This window comes from Balaenoptera borealis (assembly GCF_965194805.1).
Source record: "Balaenoptera borealis genome assembly, chromosome: 7".
NCBI lineage: Eukaryota > Metazoa > Chordata > Mammalia > Artiodactyla > Balaenopteridae > Balaenoptera > Balaenoptera borealis.
This window is the reverse complement of record NC_138864.1, coordinates 10,404,269-10,426,223: the sequence shown is the minus strand read 5'-3', so window position 1 is coordinate 10,426,223 and position 21,955 is coordinate 10,404,269. Positions and strand designations below refer to the sequence as shown.

At 46.4% G+C, this 21,955-nt stretch overlaps 1 protein-coding gene and 1 long non-coding RNA gene across 7 annotated transcripts in view; one reads left to right on the top strand and one right to left on the bottom strand.

Moving 5' to 3' along the window:
• Window positions 1-21,955, bottom strand: part of EGFR (epidermal growth factor receptor) — a 190,842-nt gene that overhangs the window by 100,639 nt on the left and 68,248 nt on the right. The window lies entirely within an intron of this gene.
• The window catches only part of LOC309632312, a 1,044,736-nt gene continuing 1,027,388 nt past the window's right edge, over window positions 4,608-21,955 (top strand). The window contains exon 1 of the long non-coding RNA XR_014246854.1: window positions 4,608-7,802. This is a non-coding gene — a long non-coding RNA (uncharacterized lncRNA). The remainder of the gene's footprint in view (window positions 7,803-21,955) is intronic.

The following is a 21,955-nucleotide window of genomic DNA, read 5'->3' as shown; positions in this document are numbered from 1 at the left end:
CAGAAAAATTTTAAAAGAAAAGATTAAAATCATAAGCAGCCCACCTTGTAACACAGGCAGACCCCGGAGATACTGCAGGTTCCGTTCCAGACCATGCAATAAAGCGAATATGGCAGTAAAGTAAGTCACACGAGTGTTTTGGTTTCCCAGTGCACATAAAAGTTACGTTTACACTACACTGTAGTCTAGTGGGTGTGCAATAGCATTATGTCTAAAAAGTGTACATTAAATGTACATTAAAAATGTACCTAATTAAAGAGTACTTATTGGTAAAAATGTTACCCATCATCTTACAATGCAGGGTTGCCACAAATCTTCAATTTGTAAAAAACGCAGTATCTCTGAAGTGCAATGAAGCAAACTGCAATAAAACAAGGTCTGCCCGAATCTGTAAACACTGGTGCATTTAATGCATCAGTTCCATCTCTGAGATTTTAAACAAATCATTAGCCTATTTTCTTCTATCAGAAACATCCCAGTTGGGACTTCCCTGGTGGCACAGTGGTTAAGAATCTGCCTGCGAATGCAGGGGACACGGGTTCGATCCCTGGTCCGGGAAGATCCCACGTGCCGCAGAGCAACTAAGCCCAGGCACCACAACTACTGAGCCCACGTGTCGCAACTGCTGAAGCCCGCGTGCCTAGAGCCCGTGCTCTGCAACAAGAGAAGCCACCGCAATGAGAAGCCCTCGCACCGCAACGAAGAGTAGCCCCCACTCGCCGCAACTAGAGAAAGCCCGCGTGGCAACGAAGACCCAGTGCAGCCAAAAATAAATAAATTTTTAAAAATGTATATTTATATATATATATATATATATATATATACACACACATTTTATGTTTCTTTTATATATATAAAAGAAACATCCCAGTTATTGAGAATGGAGATCCTTTGTTTAATTTTTTTTAAAATTCCACATCTGTTCACAGAAGTTGGCAGAAGACACTGGGAGAAATTGTGAAATCCGTGCTTTCTCATGAATCAGATCCTGGGAGGGGGCACACAGAGCTGTCAGCAGAGGACGTCTCCCACCCTGGCATGCCTTGGTGCAGGCACAGCCTGGTGAGAGTGCCCTCGGGGGAGAGCCACAGCTGGTGACAGCGGGGCACCCCTCCAGAAGGTGGCTTTGGCAGCAGCAGGTCTTGCAGTGGCTGATCAGAGCCCTCAAGGCTGCTAAGTGCAAAGTGCTCTTTTCCTACCAAGCGCCTGAATTCCTCCCGTGCCTCTGGGACCAAGTGTCCTGCTCAGCTATTCCAAGCAATTATTTCATCTCTTCACAGAAAGGAACGTTGCCCTCATGCTCAAGGCTTGTACCATCACAATGTCTTCCAATTCTGAAAGTCAAATGGTGGTCTTTAATGCTTAAAAGAATGTAGCATTAAAAAAAAATATCACCCATCCCACGGCCCCAAACAAAAAAAGAGTCAAATGGGACCGCCCTACCCTAGAACGGGCATCTGTTAGCTCATCTGAAATGTCTGTGTAATTGATGAGATGTGGGGAAGTTTCACCACAATCTTCACAGCGCGCCGGATATGGGATTGCGATCCACTGATTTCCAGAGAATAAATCAACAGAGGGATACAGAGGAAGCCACATATATGCACATGAGCTGAACCGGTTGGAGAGAACCCCGGGGTATTTCTCGAATGATTTCCATTTCCTCTTTGAGGCCACGGGAGAGAGGAGTGAGAAGGGGAGAAGACAGGCACTTGAGAAGAGGCTGGAGGGCCGCGTGCTTTGGGGGCCTTTCTCGGGCCCTCTCACCCGCTCCCCCTGGAGACGGCAGCTCCTGGGGCAGCCGCTGCTGCCTGGCAATCAGAAGACTGCGATTTCAGAGCAATCAAATCACTTAATAATTCGGCTCACAGACAACACCTCCACACCTTTTATGGTTTATTTATTCACATATTATTTCAATACCTTGTTGAATCTTTTTATCAAGTGAGAAAACTGAAGTTTCAAATCACAGAAGGATGATGGCTTGGAGGGCCAGGTTTGCCTGCCCTTGTTTAAAATAATTCAATTATTTCATTTTTATATTGTTGGAGGAACATGTTCTTTGAAGCATAACTGGCTTATAGATAAGCAAACAGGAAAAAAAGACAAAACCAATGATCTTCATACGGTATTTGTATTTTCAGAATTCTTTCTATGCATAGCGGGTAGGTAAGGAATTTATTTATAAAAATGGGACTCTCCTACACATAATTTTTCACTTGCCTTTTTTCATTTAATAGACTGCCAAGTATTTTATTTTAATAAATATTTATCTACAAAATACTTTTTACTGGCAGGGTATTTCATCATATAGCGTCAAGTTACATATGTAACGGGTCCTCCACTGTTGGAGCCCATGCATGTTTTCAGGTCTGCCGCCGCGCTCGCCGTAGGTGAACAGGAGAGCTCCCTCCCCTGGTCCCAGTCGGGTCACAAATTGGTTATTCAAAGAAACACAGGTTGTTTAGGTGTGGAAAAAAAAAATCAACGAGCTTTCCATTTCTAATAAGGCTATCTACACCCTCGTTTTTTAAAGTAAAGGGGATTCTTTGTTTCAGCAACTACACCATCAAGGCATAGGGCAGCTCTGGGGTCTATTCTGGAAGAAACGCCAATTTTAAATACATTACAGTAGTTATTACGGTGAGGCATGATTTGAGAATATTTTCTCATCACATTTTTAATTATTTTCAAGCTTCCTATAAAAATGGATACTTTTCTATTTAGGAGAAATAATAGAATCAATACCATTTTTGAAGTTTGGGGAAAGATCAAGAGTACAGAAGAGTATAGGGCTAAAAAATTTTTCTGAGGTGCTTAGGTGCACACAAATACATCACTTCCTTTTTTTTTCACAAATGGGATTGTCCTATGGGTGCTGTGGGCAAAGTACAGACCCCATCTTGGCCATCGCTCACCAGACACACTGTGATCTACTGCAATCTGTTTCCTGCTGGGCAGTATCCCCCAGGTGGCCCCAGAGGTGGACACAGGGTTTGTGGGCCCTGAGACTTACGCATATAAAATTAGGTACAAAGTGCAAGTGAATACTTGGAATGAAAAATCACAGGATGCTTTCCTTATGTAAATTTCCTAAAACATTAAGACCCTGCCAGCATACTGCTAGGACCACCCAGGGCCTTGGAAGGAGCTTCAGTTTCATTAGCTTTACAGTAAATTCCCTCTAGGTGAATTACTTATCCATTTGTTCTTTGATGGCTATTTGGGCTGGTCAGTTTTATTCTGTTTTGTTGTGTTATTAAAACAATACTGGGTGGGAGGTGTGAGAGGGAGCTTTGTCAGCTGAGGTCATTCGCACAGTGGCTGTGCTGGCTTCCTTCCCCGGTGGATCTGAGAGCCCTCAGGCCATCAGGAAAGGAGCAAGGTGGAGGCTTCGGTTCTGCATTCCAGGAAAGTGGCTCAAGCCCCCTAGGGAGATTCTGGCTCTGTAGATCTGGGCGGCACACAGAAGTCTGCGTTTTGACAAACGTCCTCAGGAGTTTCTTTGCATGCTAACATTCTAGAACCAGTTATTCAAGCTCCAGAAAGAGCACAGGCTCGGCCTTGGGAAAGTCACACTCTCTCTTGCTTCCCTTTCTTTATCGGGCAAAGGAGGAATGATAATATGCATCTGGAGGGTTGGTGAGGGGCTGGGGTAATGAATGCACATTACATTCATTCCATTCCATTAGCTCCATTGCACAAGCGTGGCACAGGGCAGCTTTATTAACATCTAATCTAGGCAGAACCTCCAGTAACTTCAGGAAGGGAGCCATCAAGAAACACTGCCACCCCAGTGCTCTGCCTGGCCCCAGTAAGGACACAGATACCATTCACAGCCACTCCAGAGCGGGTGGGCAAGAACGCGGCACAGACCCTGTCACCAGTGCGAGGGAAAGGAGAGGTCTCTTTTTCCAGGGGAACCTATACATTCCTAGTCGACAAAGGTGAAAGTGGAAGCTGAATAAGGAGCAGCTGGGCCTGGAACACCTGATCAATCAATTTATGTCCGAGTGGGAAAAATATTTTGGTTTCCTGATCCCTGAGATCATGATGCTTCACATGTTCCTGCAAGTAAAATATCCATAAATAGAATTCTTTTTAAGTAACAGGTGATCTTGGTCATCTAATTCCCATTGCTTGATAGAATTTTTTATAAATGAGCAGAAAAACTGAGCATGAATGGCAAAGACAGCTTATACCCCCATGACACGGTTTAGGCTTTCGTCCCCTGGCGTGCCAGAGTTAACTCAAAAACAGATCTCCGGGGCTTCCCTGGTGGCGCAGTGGTTGAGAATCTGCCTGCCAATGAAGGGGACACGGGTTCGAGCCCTGGTCTGGGAAGATCCCACATGCCGCGGAGCAACTAGGCCCGTGAGCCACAACTACTGAGCCTGCGCGTCTGGAGCCTGTGCTCCACAACAGGAGAGGCCGCGATAGTGAGAGGCCCGCGCACCGCGATGAAGAGTGGCCCCCGCTTGCCACAACTAGAGAAAGCCCTCGCACAGAAACGAAGACCCAACACAGCCAAAAATAAAAATAATAAATAAATAATAAATAAGTTAAAAAAAAAAATTAAAAAAAAAAAAACAACAAAAAAAAAACACAGATCTCCGTATACATGGGTATATTTTACAAGATTCTGAATTGTTACCAAGAACTTTGGTCAATACAACTACATAACTGGAAAATCAACTACAAGTTTAAAGTCATCATTTTATCAAGGATTTGCAAAGGAAATTTTCTCTAAATTAGCAGAAAAGAAACAGGGCTTCAAACTGCAGGAGGAATGACAATGATTGTGACAATGCTTGCGCAGCTGAGCACAGCAGACGTGTCTGGTCAGCTCGTCCAAACCTGTCTCTTCACTCGGCAGGTAGCGGGCCGGGGCACTTTCAACACGGCCCACAGACGTATATCAGAGACACAGAGGCAGTGCCCCGAGAACACGGGGAGGAACTGCGCTCCAGACAGGCCTGTTTCCAAACCAGTGATGGTAAGTTACCTGCATACAGGTTTTAGTCTTCACCAAAATTGCAAAGGAAGGTTGCCCTATAACATCTGGAAACAGGATGACGAGAGACTGGGGACCGGAAGGAACACGAGAATTTAACCCGTAGAGAAGAGGGGCGACATTCTTATAAGATGGGACAAGGCTTCATTATGAAAAAATAAAATAGCATGAGGTGTTTGCGCAACCCTAGCTGCTCTTTTTTTTTTTTTTAAACCAGAGAACAGGCAGACCTTGGAGGTAGTTTGGGTTTGGTTCCAGACCACTGCAATAAAGTGAAAATCGCAATAAAGCGAGTCACACAGATTTTTTTGGTTTCCCAGTGCATACAAAGGTTATGTTTACACTATACCATAATCTTTTAAGTGTTCAATAACGTTATGTCTAAAAGAGCAATGGGGCTTCCCTGGTGGCGCAGTGGTTGAGAATCTGCCTGCCAATGCAGGGGACACGGGTTCGAGCCCTGGTCTGGGAAGATCCCACATGCCGCGGAGCAGCTGGACCCGTGAGCCACAATTACTGAGGCTGCGCGTCTGGAGCCTGTGCTCCGCAACGGGAGAGGCCGCGATAGTGAGAGGCCCGCGCACCGCGATGAAGAGTGGCCCCCACTTGCCGCAACTAGAGAAAGCCCTTGCACAGAAACGAAGACCCAACACAGCCATAAATAAAAATAAATAAATAAAAGAGCAATGTACATACCTTAATTTAAAAATACTTTACTGCTAAAAAATGCTAACCATCATCTGAACCTGAGATCTTTTTGCAATAATAGCATCAAAGATCACTAATCACAGATCACCATAACAAATACAATAATGAAAAAATTTGAAATATTGCAAGAATTACCAGAAGTAACAGAGAGACACAGAGTTAGCAAATGCTGTTGGAAAAATGGCACCGAAAGACTTGTTTGATGTGGGGTTGCCACAAACCTTAAATTTGTAAAAAAAAAAAAATGCAGTGTCTCAGAAGCGTGATAGAGCAAAGCACTGTAAAACGAGCATTAAATTTCGGTTTCTGATATTAGGCTTCAAGATTTCTGAGGTGAAACAGCTCCAATGCCATGGGAGTAGGTAGGAAAGGTGATTTGGAGGTGCAGATCTCTGGGGTTCTGAATGTCATCCTCAAGGGCACCGAGTGATAAACCTCAAGGATGAGGAAGTGGGTACCTAAGATTGTCCCACTGAGAGCAGCTGAGAGCTCTGAGACACCACGCACCCCTCTTTGCTCCTCGGTACCCGAAATATGAATTACGGTGCAGCGACTGGGGAGCCCTTCAGAGGAGAGCCAGAGGCAGTGGTCAGTAAATAGGTCCAAGATTTAATGTGGGCCTGGGTGGCACAGACACAGGGAAATGGATTGGGGAGGGGCTGCATTAGCAGTCAGAGCAGGAGAGGGGGAGACGACAGGCAGCTGGGGGGCATGGACCAGGGGATGCGTACAGAGCAGGTTAAGGCCCCCGCCAGCAGCATCTGTTAGCATTTAAATGTCACGTATGAAGAAAGTGAGCCCCAAAGGTAAGGTTCAGGTCGACAACAAGCAAGGGAGCGAAGAATAAGGCTGGTCATGGTACCAAGAGGTGTAGTCAATCCACGGAGCAAGTGAACCAACCAGGGAGACGAACGGGCTGTGCCTGCTTCGTGCCTGAGCGCCCAACCATCGGCAAACACTCGGCAGACCCCTGAGAGAAACCTGCTGAATAAATGAGCGAGTGAACGGGTCCTTCAGTAGCCATCACTGACGGTACCTCAGGGTGTGCTGGCACGTTTTCTTAACCCAACGTTACTGTAAACCGTTCAGAAACGGAACTGCTGCACAGGAATCAGAGAGCTGCAGTCAATAAGAAGAAACTTACGGATGCACAAGTTCACCCTTCAATACTTGCTGGGGAGGCAAATTCCGTCCCCCATGATTTTCTAGAAAGAAGTCACAGGTGAATTCTGATCGACAGAGCCAGCACTGCTGTGAAATAGAACCCAAAGTTGCCAAACCTAGAAGACACCGGTGGGAAGTTTGCATTTACAAACAAGAAAATTAAAGGGAAAGAACTTATTGACCAAATCATTGGGTCAGATATTCAGTAAGTCATGGTTAAGGTTTTAAAAAAATATTATTTGCAAATCAATCATTCTGGGGCAGCACAGGTGTCTGAAAGCTCTTCAGATGATTCCAGTGAGTAGCCAGCGTTGAGAACCACGGAGCTGAGGGCTGTTGAGGGGAGGAGCACAGCTGCCTGACCCCGGACCGCCTTCCACTGGGCTCCACTGAAGTAGCCGGTGTGTGTTCTCCCGGCTGCCGGATGTTACGTGGGCCCAGGATTTAAACAAGGTTGCCTGGGTGTGCATGTGTATTTTAATTATGAGGATAGAGGCAATAAGTAATTATTTTGTTTTCACAATGCCCTGCTGTCGATCTAGCCTTTGGTGCTCTTGTCACAGTTCTTTTGACTTTTTCTTCCCGCAGACATTGCTGGGTTTCTTATCACATTTATCCTCAGTCCCTTTGAGGTAAGCTGCATACTTATAATCGTTTCTTGCTATCAGACCATACAGGACTAAGAGTTTAAAAAAAGACATTAGGGCTTCCCTGGTGGCGCAGTGGTTGAGAATCTGCCTGCCAATGCAGGGGACGCGGGTTCGAGCCCTGGTCTGGGAAGATCCCACATGCCGCGGAGCAACTAGGCCCGTGAACCACAACTACTGAGCCTGCGCGTCTGGAGCTTGTGCTCCGCAACAAGAGAGGCCGCGATGGTGAGAGGCCCGCGCACCGCGATGAAGAGTGGCCCCCGCTTGTCGCAACTAGAGAGGGCCCTCGCACAGAAACGAAGACCCAACACAGCCAAAACTAAATAAATTAATTAATTAAAAAAAAACATTAAAAAATATTTGAATATGTGTATAGTGTGAGTGAGGGAAACTTTCATGGAGAAAGGCTTAGGTGGAGGCCGGGATTCACTTCTGTGCTTTCTCACCTCAAACGGAGTCTCCATCTCCCCCTCTATAAAAAGGAGAGAATGAGAGTCACTTTCTCCTCCTTAACTAGGAGCCTTACCTGTGTGTGTGTGTGTGTGTGTGTGCGCGCGCGCGTGTGCATGTGTGCGTGCGTGCGCGCGAGTGTGCGTGCGTGTGCGCGTGTGTGCGTGCGCGTGTGTGTGTGCGCGCGTGTGCGTGTGTGTGTGCGCGTGTGCGTGTGCGTGTGCGTGTGTGCGCGCGTGTGTGTGCGCGCGCGTGTGCGTGTGTGTGTGCGCGCGCGTGCCTGCGGGACCCCGTGGTCACTGCACAAATCGGGAAGCTGCCGTGCGCTGGGGCCAGTGCGCTGAGCAGGGTGGTCACCGCCAGGTGGCCGCTGCACCCGCCGGGAGACGGGAGAGGACAGGGCAGTGATGCCGCCGGCCTTCTCCTCCTCTAGGGCACAGGAAATTGAGTCTAGGGAGGTGAAGTGATCTGACCTTTTGAATTCTGCATGATGGAGGGAAAAGTGGATACCAGACAAGACCAGAGACAGCGCGTGCCCCTGGCTGGTGGGGTCAGTGCAGGCGGGCACCGAGCACCACGAAGGGCGCAGAGGCAGGAACAGACAGTCAGGAGCGGGCCCCTGGCTGCGCCCCCGGGAACCCACGCTGTGTCTGTGTCACCGTCTCTTTAGGGGACCCGGCTCTCCCAGCTCCCTGCTCCCTCCGGCCCTGGGGCTGCTCCCTGCCGCACCCTGACTTTTCATCCAGCAAAGGGTGGTAGGAGCTCCGGGCAGACCTGCTGGTGAGGGCTTTCCTGCCAGGATATCTGCTCTGTGGGTGACACAGGGGAACGTCAGTGATTTCAAGCAGAGGAACAGAAGGCAGAGCGAGTGAGAAGGGCCACTGTGAGCCCTAAACAAGATGTTTTCTCTAAAGTGGTGATGGCTCCGTAGGTGCCACCAGGAACTGAAAAACAACACATTCAGTTCCACAAGGTGACTTCTAAGGCTCCTCTGTAGATTTTACTGAATCATAAGCAAAAGAAAATACAAACTTGAGTTTTAAAATACTATTTCCTCCTTTCCCTGTGAAATCTATCCCTTACCAACATAAAGAGTGGACGTAGCCCCAGGATCATCCTGTGTTCACCGCTGACTTTCCTGTTTAGCTGGAGGCGGCTCTAAGTTTCCAAGGTGACGAATTCCTTCCCCCAGCATTTCCCAAGGGAATGCACCCTCGAGGGCACAGCGATGGGCAGGAGAGACCATGCCCTCCGTGCCACAAGCCTGGGCACCACGAGTTACAAAAGAATAAGAGGAACAAGCAGTATCCTCAGGGAAATGACCATCTTTTGGTACACGTTTGCAAGGCATTTCAACGGGAAAAGGATAAAGGACAATTCAGAATTATTGGGACACTGAGCCTTAATTTGAGGAAAGGGGAGTGAAAGAACCATCGAAGGAGGAGGCCCAGAGCCCCCTCTCCAAGTCCCTCAGGCCTTCAGAGCAACTTCTCAAGTCTGGATGTCCCCACAGAACTCTGTGTCTTTTGCTCAACTGAAGTCAGAGTCATGAATCTGCATTACTATGAGTCACGGTTTTGAATGATCCAAAATGCCTTTGCTAAGTTGCTGGGACCTTTCTAATATTTCAAGGATAACTACATATCTGCTAAAGAGCAGGGTCTGTCTAGAGCCTGCAAAATAAACGCCCGTGAACATGTAGTGCTGAGCAATTATGATGGCCAGAAACAACCTAAAGCACTATGCGTTCCTTCTTTTACCCTCTTCTAAAACCAATCTGAGATAGCTTCATGGATGCAAAGTCTTAGAGTATCTAGCATTAGTGAGAGATGAAGTGAGAAAGAAAATTGTTAGAATGCTCTGGAGTAGCTTCCTCTTCCTATTTTCATTATGGACTCTTAGTAGAAAACTATGACCTAGATGTTGGTCACCGACTTAACGAGTCTCCAAGCACTGCTCTATTGACTGCCCCCAAACTAGATGCTTGAAAACCTCTCTCTGACTGGACCTCCTGATGTGACAGGCTAGCCTGTCCTGTACGATCATCTGGACAGTAGGAGGGCCACGTCCACGAGGCCCTTTTGCCATGCTCAGGAAGAGCCCTAGGCAAACCTCCCAGAATTGGTGCTGGCACAAGGCAGCTGCCTCTCGTGACCGACCAAGAGCTCTCTCTCCCGAGGATGCAGTGCTGGGTGCTGGGTTAGGACAATTCATTCTCCTCCTCACCAGTCAATGGAAACTCGCTTCTAAGGTTAACTTCCCAATGAAAAATGTTATCGCCATATGTCATCCTGTCGAGCAGCCCCTCTTGAAGACAAACTTTCCTTTGTAATGGGGAAAACATACAAGCCTACGCAATGCATTGCATCTGTACAATAGTTTCATTTTTTATATGTTATGCGCATCTCACACTGGCTGTACTGTTAAGTTCTTGGTGGATGCACTTCCTGTCCCGGTTCTGCCATCATCTGCGATACAGCTGACGTTTTATGAAGACAACTGCTCCGTGTCCGTCGGCACCTCCCATGCTTCCTTGGCCACTCCCTGGGCCACCAGGAACAGTCACAGCGTGACCGGGAAGACCAACACCGCCGCCAGGAGTGGACTGGCCTCAAATGTTGAGCCTTAAACCACACCGCCTAAGAGAAACTTAGGTTAATCCTTGGATAACAGATGCAAAAACTCTCCTATGTTTAAAAGAAAAAACTTTAAAAACAAAACCCCAGTCTCCAGAGAAAGTTTCCATCAAAATTAGAGTAGATATAAATACAGTTTCCTCCTTGAAAAAAATCATTTTTTCATTATTGATTGTCCACACATATAAGTAGAAATTACTGTTTCCAGAAGGGAAAATTGTGTAATACCATGAAAGGACGAGGAAAAGTAGTAGAGAGGTGCTGCACAATCAGGGTGAGAAATGCTCTTGTTTCTGTTTATCATTAACTAGGACTAAGACCTGAAAATGAGTCGTGGAAAGAGAATATGGATTTGGCTACTACAGTCATCTGCGGGATTTATTACTAACTGTAAACTACAGTTTTTGGTTATAAATTGGCCAAGCTAGTGATTCCAAAACTAAGTGGAGTGAAAAATGACCAATACAACCACCAACACAAAGGCGATTTCATTTAAAAAGCCTGGACACATGACATCTATAATTTCAAACATGGAAAGTAGAACTAAAAGGGTAGAAGGTAAATCTGTTCTCACAGGACACGACCAACAGAAGTGCCCTGAAGGCTTGCCCATTGTGAGGAGTTGACAGGCACGCACGCTGGAGGGGACCCCTGGGACCATCTAGCTCATCTTCTTTTTCCAAGATGTCAGTTGAGGAAATTAAGGCACACATAAGGTAAATAATTTTTCAAAGTCCCATTTTAGTTTGGATTCTTTTGACTAAAATTAAAACATGTGAAAATGTTGGGCAAGTTAGAAAGATGGGACACATAAAAGTAACCAATTAAGGGACTTCCCTGGCAGCACAGTGGTTAAGAACCCGCCTGCCAATGCAGGGGACACGGGTTCGAGCCCTGGTCCGGGAAGATCCCACATGCCACCGAGCAACTAAGCCCGTGAGCCACAACTCCTGAGCCTGCACGCCACAACTACTGAAGCCCATGAGCCTAGCGCCTGTGCTCCGCAACAAGAAAAGCCACCATCCCGCAACTCGCCACAACGAGAGAAAGCCCGTGTGCAGCAATGAAGGCCCAACACAGCCAAAAATAAAAAGATAAGTAAATAAATTTTTTAAAAAAGTAACCGATTAAGTGAACTTTGTCCATTACAGGTTTTCACATATGTGTGCAGGCTGGACTCAGCCCTCTAACTGGTCATTTGTAGAAATGCTAGCAACAGAAGCCCTCCAAATTCCTAATCTCTGATCCCTCTCTACACTGACAGATCTTTAGCAACCTCATGAAAACCACACTTATGATCTGCAAACTGCTGGAGATGCACCACCAGCTGGCCCTGCCCGGTGGCTGACGCCAGCGCAGGCAGCTGTTATTAGCCTGGCACAGGGATGACGTGACCTGCTCGTCACTATGCCTGGTGACATTTGCTAGGACAGCTTCTTGTGAACCGGTGAAAAAGGTATATAAACTTGATTCCATAAACGTATTCCACATGATACACAATTTGAACACTTTCTTCAGAACCAATTATACTGTAATAAATATAGAAAAAACAGCAGTCCTCGGGGATGAAAAACGGGATCATTTATGCACTGTGATCGCGGGGGGAGGTGAAATGTGAGTGTGCCGGGCTCTCGGGCTGGCCTGGATTTGCAAGTGCCCCCGACTATGGGGTAGCAAGGACACTGGAGCCTCCGCGGGGCACACTGCACCACAGGGCTGCAGCGAGGTTGGGCTGATGCTCTTGATGCAGACCTTGCTGCAGCGATTAAGGTGACTGCTCCACGACAGGGAGCACCTAATCTCGGCCTCCAGGGCATTTCCTGGCCTCCTCAAATAAACCTGCAGAACTCAGCCTCTACTGGAATTGTCAGGCCAAATGCAAAGTGAAGCAAGGGACAGTTTATGATATTTCACCCACAATACTGTGTTTCAGGCCATTCTGTTCCCAGCACAGCAGGAATCATGGGCACAGTGGGAGAACAGAGGCAGCTTAGTCATTAAGGGTGTGTGTTGTACGTGTTGTTTTGCCAAACTTCAGTCATGGGTGTGCACACCAAGTTAGGACTGGGTCTTGCCACCTGTGTGTAGCTCTGCAGAAGGCCGAGGGACCTTGTCTAAGGCAAGCTCTGATAGAGTTCAAGTACTACTCACGGACTCCCGCTGGCCACTACTCAGGGCCACATTTAGAACACAGTCTGGGCTCTGTTGACCAACAGCTTGAGCATTCCTTGAACTGTTCCACTCTCCTCGGGATGACATAAAATTCGCAGTTTTAGGGATGCATAATGAAGCATGGTGTGGTGAAATGACATTATTTCTTGGTGTGATGTGACTGGCTTTAAAATTTTTCAGAAATGCAAGGGTAGATGGTGAAATATCTTGATGATTTGGGGCTCTGGATGTGTATTACAACTTCTGGGTATAATGGAAAATTTGAAAACAATTTATTGAAAAATCCACTGAATGGTCCTCCCCTTCTAGCTGTCTTCTGGAAAACCCCTTCCTGTGTGCAGAGAAAAACTGTGTAAACATGTTCACTACAGCCCTCACTGTTCTGGCTAACAAATCCAAAGCAATCTAAATGCCCACCAGCAGCAGCAGGCCACCCTGAGGACGAGGAACAGTTACACAGATCATACAGATGGCAATTTGGAAAGCTCTCAGTTAAAGTGAAGTTTAAAAAAAAAAAAGAGCAAGTAGCAAAACAATTTGCATCATATACACTCATTGTATAAAACTATAAACCAAACCTAAAGTATTTTTATTTGTGCATATGTTTGTATGTAGAATACAGAGAACAAATTCTGGAAGGCACCTCCCAAACTCTGGCCAGTGGAAGTGGGATCTGGGAGGTGGAGAGGAAGACTCCTTCTATTCTCTGACTTTCTGCGACCACTGAACTTTTTACAAGGAGAAGGCGTTTTCGTATCAAGGAATTAAAATACAGCCAAACAAACAAATGGAGACAGATAAGAATGGTGGAGGGAGGGAAGAGGAAGGATGGTGGAATGCAGGAAGGCACGCTGGCAAACCTCCGGAGCTTGCAGTCTTCACATTCAAAGGGACGGGAGTGAGGTGGGCAGAGGCCTTTCATTCCAGAAGGAAAACAGTGTCAGCATTAAAAAAAAAGGGGGGGGCTGAAAACAGGGTTGCGCCCCATTGGCAGAAGGATGGAGGCTTTCATCAGGGCTGAGAGGGAGGGTGACCGCCCCTGGTAGTCACAGGAGCTGGATGACCGTGGAGGTCGCCCAGGTGCGCCCCTGTCATTTGTACTGTAATGACCTTAACCAAGTCATGTGCCAGGCATTTAGTTTGCAAGTGCAGATGCCCGGCAGTTGACTTCTAAATTACTCTAAAATTACCCCTGTGATCTGAACAACCACAAGTGTGGCCAGGGCTCCATCCAGGGAGACTGCACATACTCAGGGCACACTGGTCGAGAAGTTAAATGTTCTTGAAGGCACCTGTGTTCTGACTCACGAAGACGTCCTAGGAACATTGCTGGCATCTGTTTTGCAGTTTTACAGACTGGGTTTCAGGTTCTTTCATGGGGTCCTTGGTGCCAAGGGGGCCTGCCCTGATGGATCCCACCTTCAGAGCAGGGCAGGGGAAGGTGAGTGCAGAGTCTGAAACCAGGTTTTCTTCTCCGCGGAGGTGGCCACCTCATTCCCTTCTCGGTACCTCGGGCTTTGTGGGGCTGTTCATCCAGACGGGAGAGGAATGGGCACCGAGCAGGTGTGGCAGATATCAAGGATGTGGGAGCGGGTGCACTTTCACTCCCTGCTTTATGCCAGGATCTGAGGAAGGAGATCCCTGTTTCCATGTATCACCTCCCCCGTGGGCCCATCTCGAGCAGCTACGGACATACACACCCAGAGTTACTACTGTGGGTTCCTTTCCGCGGCCTGTGCTGCACAGAGGGAGGAGTGCCTTTGGGAGGGGCAGCTGCACACCAGGTGCTGGAATGTTCCCCGCTCACCTGCATGGGTTCCTGTAAGCCTTGACTCATGGCCAGGCCTTCCCACATCCTGGGAGAGAGCACGGCCCACGGGGCTGGGTCTCAGCTGGGGGCGTGGGTGCTCAGGCACTGATGAACCCGAAAGGGGAGCTTCCGACTTGTCCCGACAGCACAAAGCGCAGGTAAGAAAAGGCTGCTTAATCCTCCTTCAAAGTCTGTTCTTGTCATTCATGCTCCTAATAAAAATAAAAAATCTTTGGTGCCAATCAGACGCATTTTGCCACATATTTGAAATGCTTTACGTGCTTCAGGCGCAAACCACCTTTCGTTAAAGCGTGCGCGCTCTGCCTCTTTTGGGTGCAGAAAATAAGGCTTAGAATGAGCATTCCGGAGACCCACCGTCCCCTCCCTCCGCAGGCCTAGGAATACGCATTTTTAAAAGTGCCCCAGCTCGGGCTGATCGACTCTCTAAGGAATGACGGGTTCAGTAAGGGGATTGTGAGCCCAACGCTGAGAGCACAGACTAGAAGAGATAACCGAGAAGCTTCTTCCAAGGAGCACGGAGGAGGGTGAGCCTGGAGCGCGCGGCTGGGCAGCAGGGCGTCCGGGTGCCCGTGGTCCGTCTCAATAGCACGCTCGCGGCAGCGGGGGAAATACTTTTCCTTGTTTCAAGTGGGCAGTGCAAGTAGTGAAAGCCTAAGTAAACTCTGGCCATTAGATAATGGGCCATTATAACTCTGGACAACTTCCTGAATGGCTCTAAAAAATGAGTTTCTCATTTCCTGCCCGGAGAAAAGAGAAATATTAGGACAGCATTGTGTACACAGAACGCGAGGCTGCAGCGGGGCACGGACGGAGAGGGGCCAGAGGGGACAGAGTGGGGGGAGACTGGGGTCGATTCATGGCTTAGAAGGGGAGACAAAAAGAAAGGAAAGACTTCAGTTCTCTCGTGGGCCATCCACCCCCCAGCTCATCCCCTGCTCGGCCGGCCAGCGGCTGCCGCCTCCCTCCCTGGGCTGTGCGGGCCTCCGGGCCTCCTGGCGGGAGCAGAGGCCAGTGGCCCCTGTGCCTTGGAGGCTGGCCCCGGGGACTGCGAGCTGCACGGCTCTCCAGTGGGCCAGGCAGGGCCTCCTTGGAATTAACTAGGCAGAGACGGGGAGAGAGGTGAAAGCATGAAGAAAAAAGGTCACCCTGCAGCTCATATTAAAACAGAAAATTCTGCTATAGTTGGTTTTGTTCCAAGACGCTGCCAGGAAAAACTGGCTCACAGAGAAGCCGTAGTTTCACTTTTCCCATGCTCTGGTGATACGTCTTTCCAGCGCTCTTTCTTCCTCCACGGGGGCCAAATAATCTCACTTTTTTGGATTACCACAGACCGTCATTTTTTTTTTGGTAAATCTTACAACCTGTAATGACTGGTTTGAAGACATTAAGAACGTTGAGTTGGAAGCCCTGGCTCCGTACTGACCGGCTGTGTGAACGAGAGCAAGTTATTCAGTCTCTGAGCTTCAGTTTCCTCACCTGTGAAGTGGAGATACTGAAGCAGGAAAATTGTGAGGCAATATAGACATTAGATAATTCATAATAACTACCCAGCACAGGGCCTGGTACCTGGTAAACAGCAGCTACCATAATACTATCAATACTGGTTTTAAACTATGTGTGAGACGCACAAGGAGTTAGCAGGGGAAGAGGGTCACCTTCCCCAGGGGCAGGGGGCACGTCCCTACGCAGCCCTGCACGTTGTCAGACTCAGGGCAGCACGTTCAGTGGACAAAACATGGAGCCCAAAACACGTGAGCTCGGCCATCACATCTGCCACTGTGTCACCAGGGGCACCTGTGAGAATCAAGGACACGCTGGGTAAAGAACCCAGCACCGTGCCAGGAGACACAGGGACCCTGGGTGTCAATTCTTCTCCCTGTCTGATGCTTAGCAGATCACATTGAGCAGAATTTCACCACACTATTGATGTTATGGTATGGTTAAAATGAAAATTCTACATGTTCAAGGATTCTTGTCTAGTTATTTCAGAAGTAATTTTCAGAAAGTAGAAGTATTTATAAAGCACCAACTATATACTTTATTCTTTCTATGTTGCTCTATTAGGTTTTCACGGACTCCTTTAGAGACAGAATCATCCCCATTTTATAGGAAAGAAAATGGCTCAGTGCGACAGAGCAGATGCCTACGGGTCCAGGAGCACATGGTGACCTGGGACCTGAAACCAGAGCTCACCTGACCCCAGGGCCCACCGGCTTTCCATTCCGCCACGCCATCCCGTGGAAAAGCAGACACACGCAGAAGACTTAAAGAAGATGGAAATGACACTGAGTTTTTGCAATATTAAAAGAATTTGCATGAATACAGCGGAAAGGGGCAACTGAATGCCAACTCTGATGCCTCAGGTAAGACATACCTGCAGCAGTTTTTCAAGGTGGTATGTATTCTTTATATGATTAAATACGGAATACCTGTATGGATGTTTTTTATTCTAGGCAGCTGTCCACTTAGGCACCGGAAACTTCTCAAGGCTTCTGGTGTCCTGATTTTCTGGTGCTAGTTGACCCTTTGAGGGTCTAGAGAAGTGATAGGGAGGACACACCCTCCTGGGACTGGAGCATGCCCTTCAGTAGATCATTCCGATGGAAATGGGCCTTTGCCACGGTTACTTCCCTATTTCCTGAGTGTCCACAATGTGTGTGATTGCTGAAGACTATGGCCAGGGCTGTGCTCCTCTGGAATTCAGACAAGCAACTGAACTGGGGAGCCGGGAAGGAATGTGGCAGGCGAGTGCTGGGCTGGGATAGATGTTTCAGGATGTCTCATCGTGCCTTTCCAAAGGCCAAAAGCCAGTATGTCAAATTCCTCTTCCCAGTAATAGCCCTTCAAATATTTGAAGATAACTATTATATCCTCCCTTAGTTTTCTCCCAAACAAGCAGGCCCAGGCCATCTTCATCTGTCCTTGTGACTTTTCTGAGTGCCTTCCCCACCCTTTGGCCCATTTCAATTTGCAAACATCCCTCCCAAGTGCAGCCCTGGAGCTGAGCACTTCCAATCAACATAAGCTTATCCAGTTTCATGTCCCTTGCTTATTCCTTAATACAACTTGATCCAAATGCATGCTGGATATCACTCCTGTGATTAGGTTTTAAGTCAGAGGCAAAGGGATCTTGCAGATGTCATTAAGGTCCCAGATCAAAAGGGAGAGAATCTATGTGGGCCTGACTTGATCAGGTGACAGCTCTTAACAAATGTCCCTCCTGGCAGAGACACTGTGGTCATGAAGAAGCAAACAGTCCTGCTGTGAATGGGCAGGCAGCTGCTAGGGCCCAAGGGCCTCAGTCCTACAACCTCCAGGAAGTGTATTCTGCCAACAACCGGGATGAGCATGGAGGAGGGCTGGGAGTGCCAGATGAGAACCCAGCTGGATCACAGCATTGTGAGCCCCTGAGAACCCAGGCACTAAACAGGGCGACGATGCACGTGTATTGTTTTACGCCACAGCACTTGCAGTAATTTGTTACAACATCCCAGGTGGGGCTGTTATTTCCTTATGGTAAACTAAGCCTCACCTTCAATGGGTGCATCTGTTAAGCCAGCTTTCCTCCATCCTGTGTCTTTGCAGTTGGCCCTGCCTTGACCTTGCTGTTAATGAATTCCCTAATGCTGTTCCATTCACTGTGGTTCGTGTTTTAGGGTCCTGATCTTGCCAACCTGTATATTCGAATCCCTCCTCATTTCTTGTATTAGAAAAACCTGGGTACTTACTGAACCTGGACAATCATTCCCAGCATGTCGCCTACTGACTCGCGTGAGTAATATACAGAGACAGTGGATTTCATTTCACCAAAGACTTCTCAGTATACTTAACTAACGGCTGTCTGCATTATAATGTTCATATTTATTTATTTTTTAAATTTTTTATTGAAGTATACTTGATTTACAATATTGTGTTACTTTCAGGTGTAGAGCAAAGTGATTCAGTAATACATATATATGTATATATCTATATTTGTTTTTTTATTCTTTTCCATTACAGTTTATTACAAGTTACTGAATACAGTTCTCTGTGCTATACAGTAAATCCTTGTTGTTTATCTATTTTACATATGGTAGTGTGCATCTGTTAATCCCATACTCCCAATTTATCCCTCCCCTCTCTTCCCCTTTGGTAACCATGTTTGTTTTCTGTGTCTATGTTTCTGTTTTGTAAATAAGTTCATTTGTACTATTTTTAAGATTCCACATACACGTGATATCATATGATATTTGTCTTTCTCTGTCTGACCTACTTCACTTAGTATGATAATCTCATTTGTTGCTGCAAAGGGCATTATTTCACTCTTTTTATGGCTAATATTCCATTGTGTGTGTATATATACATATATATATATGTATATATATACACCACATCATCTTCTTTAGCCATTCATCTGTTGATGGACACTTAGATTGCTTCCATGTGTTGGCTATTGTAAATAGTGCTGCAATGAACATTGGGGTGCCTGTATCTTTTCAAATTAGTTTTCGTCTTTTCTGGATATATGCTCAGGACTGGGATTGCTGGATCATTCGGTAACTCTACTTTTAGTTTTTTGAGGAACCTCCATACTGTTCTCCATAGTGGCTGCACCAATTTACATTCCCACCAGCGGCGTAGGAGGGTTCCCTTCTTTCCACGCCCTCTCCAGCATTTATTATTTGTAGACTTTTTGATGACGGCCATTCTGACCAGTATGAGGTGATACCTCATTGTAGTTTTGATTTGCATTTCTCTAATAATTAGTGATGCTGATTATCTTTTTATGTGCCTATTGGCTATCGGTATATTTTCTTTGGAGAAGTGTCTATTTAGGTCTTTTGCCCATTTTATGATTGGGTTGTGTGTTTTTTTGTTATTGAGTTGTATGAGCTGTTTGTATATTTTGGAAATTAAGCCCCTGTCAGTCACATTGTTTGCAAACATTTTCTCCATTCTGAAGGCTGTCTTTTCGTTTTGTTTATGGTTTCCTTTGCTGTGCAAAAGCTGATAAGTCTGATTAGGTCCCATTTGTTTATTTTTGCTCTTATTTCTATTGCCTTGGGAGACTGACTTAAGAAAACATTGTTAAGATTTATTTAAGAGAATGTCTTACCAATGTTCTCTTCCAGGAGTTTTACAGTGGCATGTCTTATATTTAAGTCTTTAAGCCATTTTGAATTTATTTTTGTGTATGGTGTGAGGGTGTGTTCTAACTTCATTGATTTACTTGCAGCTGTCGAACTTTCCCAACACCACTTGCTGAAGAGACTGTCTTTTCTCCATTGTATATTCTTGCCTCCTTTGTCGAAAATTAATTGACCGTAGGTGTATGGGTTTATTTCTGGGCTCTCTATTCTGTTCCATTGATCCATATGTCTGTTTTTGTGCCAATACCATGCCGTTCTGATTACTGTAGCTCTGTAGTATTGTCTGAAGTCCGGGAGGGTTATGCCTCCTGCTTTGTTCATTTTCCTCAGGATTGCTTTTGCAATTCTGGGTCTTCTGTGGTTCCATATACATTTTAGAATTATTAATTCTAGTTCTGCGAAAAATATCATGGGTAATTTGATGGGGATCACATTAAATCTGTAGATTGCTTTGGGTAGTATGGCCATTTTAACAATATTAATTCAATCCAAGAGCATGGGATATTTTTCCATTTCCTTGAATCATCTTTGATTTCCTTTATCAATGTTTTATAGTTCTCAATGTATAAGTCTTTCAGAAACCTCCTTGGTTTATTCCTAGGTATTTTATTTTTTTGACACAATTTTAAACAGGTTTGTTTTTTTTTAACTTTCTCTTTCTGATATTTCATTGTCAGTGTAAAGAACTGCAATAGATTTATGTGTATTAATCTTGTATTCTGCTACCTTCCTGAAACCATTTATCAGTTCTAATAGTTTCTGTGTGGTTTTCTATATAGAGTATATAGAAATCTACATATAATGACAATCGTACCTCTTCCCTTCCGTGGCCACACTCCAGACCCTTTGGGCTGTCTCCGAGTGGCCAAACCAAGTCTTCTCCCTGGGTCTGTCCACTGAAGCCAGTTGCAGCACGCACCAGCATGTGCCCATCTCGGGCTGGGAAGTGCAGCAATGTGGCCAGGACCGTCTGTCCTGGTCTCTCGCTACCCTGTGGGGCCACAGGCCAGCTCCCACACTCTCCTCTCCAGCCTCTGAAGCTCCCCATCTGTCCAGGCTGACCTCCTGGCTGGTGAGGGAGGTTCCCAGGGTGAGAGAACCTTTCCTCTTTCATGGCTTCCTCCCAGGGGTGCAGGTCCCCTCCCGATTCCTCCTCTTCTCCTTTTTCCCTTCATCCTACCTGGTTACATGGGGATCTTTCTTGCAGCTTTGGTTGTATGAGATCTTCTGCAAGCTTTCAGTAGGTATTCTGTGAGAACTGTTCCACATGTAGATATATTTCTGATGTATTTGTGGGAGGAGGTGAGCTCAACATCCCTCTACTCCACCATCTTGATCTCCTCTTCACGTATTTTTAAAACACAAGTTTGATTAATGAGTTGCAATTTTCGAAGGGCAAAAAAGGATTCCCTTTCCTCAGTCTTTGTTATCATCTGTAGACCCACCAGAGATCTCCACTCAGCCTAGCTGTAATTTAAAACTTGGGATTTATATAGTGTCTCACCATATCACTCTTTTTGTTATACTGCAGGTAAGTTGTCATTCCCCTGCAAGAGTGACCTACTGTGTGTCATTCTCATATTGTATTCACCAAAGAAAGCTTTCAGTGAGGGCTCTAGACCATTGGCAAAGGTATCTGCTACAGTCCTTCTGGACTATGGGGAGGGCTCAGTGGAGGGAGTCATGAAGAAAATGCAAAGGAAGCCCTTCACTGGAGTTCAAGGCTGACTGACTGCAGACTAAGGAAGGGAACACAATGTTTTCAATGCATTTCAGAGATCATATGCTTCAAGCTGTCTGCGACACTGACATTGCAGTGGTTACGACCACTAAGAGCAAAGTCTCCAAGTGGAATATGTAGATGACTACGTACTGTGATTTGAACTGTTCAATAAGAGGTGTCTGCGTCCTGACCTCCGGTATCTGTGATGTGACCTTATTTGGAAATAAGGCCTTTAAAGATGTAATCAAGTTAAAATCAGGTCATACCTGATTGGGGTGGGTCCTAATCCAATGACTGGTGGCAGAAAGGAGAAAAGGAAAATGGGGAATAATGTAAGGTAATGTATCTTCTATCCATGTGTGAGGTTCAAAGACTATCTTTCTACTCATTGAAGTACCAAGAACGACCCAAGTTCCTGATGCCAAAACAGTTCTAATCCAGATTCTGCCGCTTTGTAACTAGCTTTAAACAACTTTGG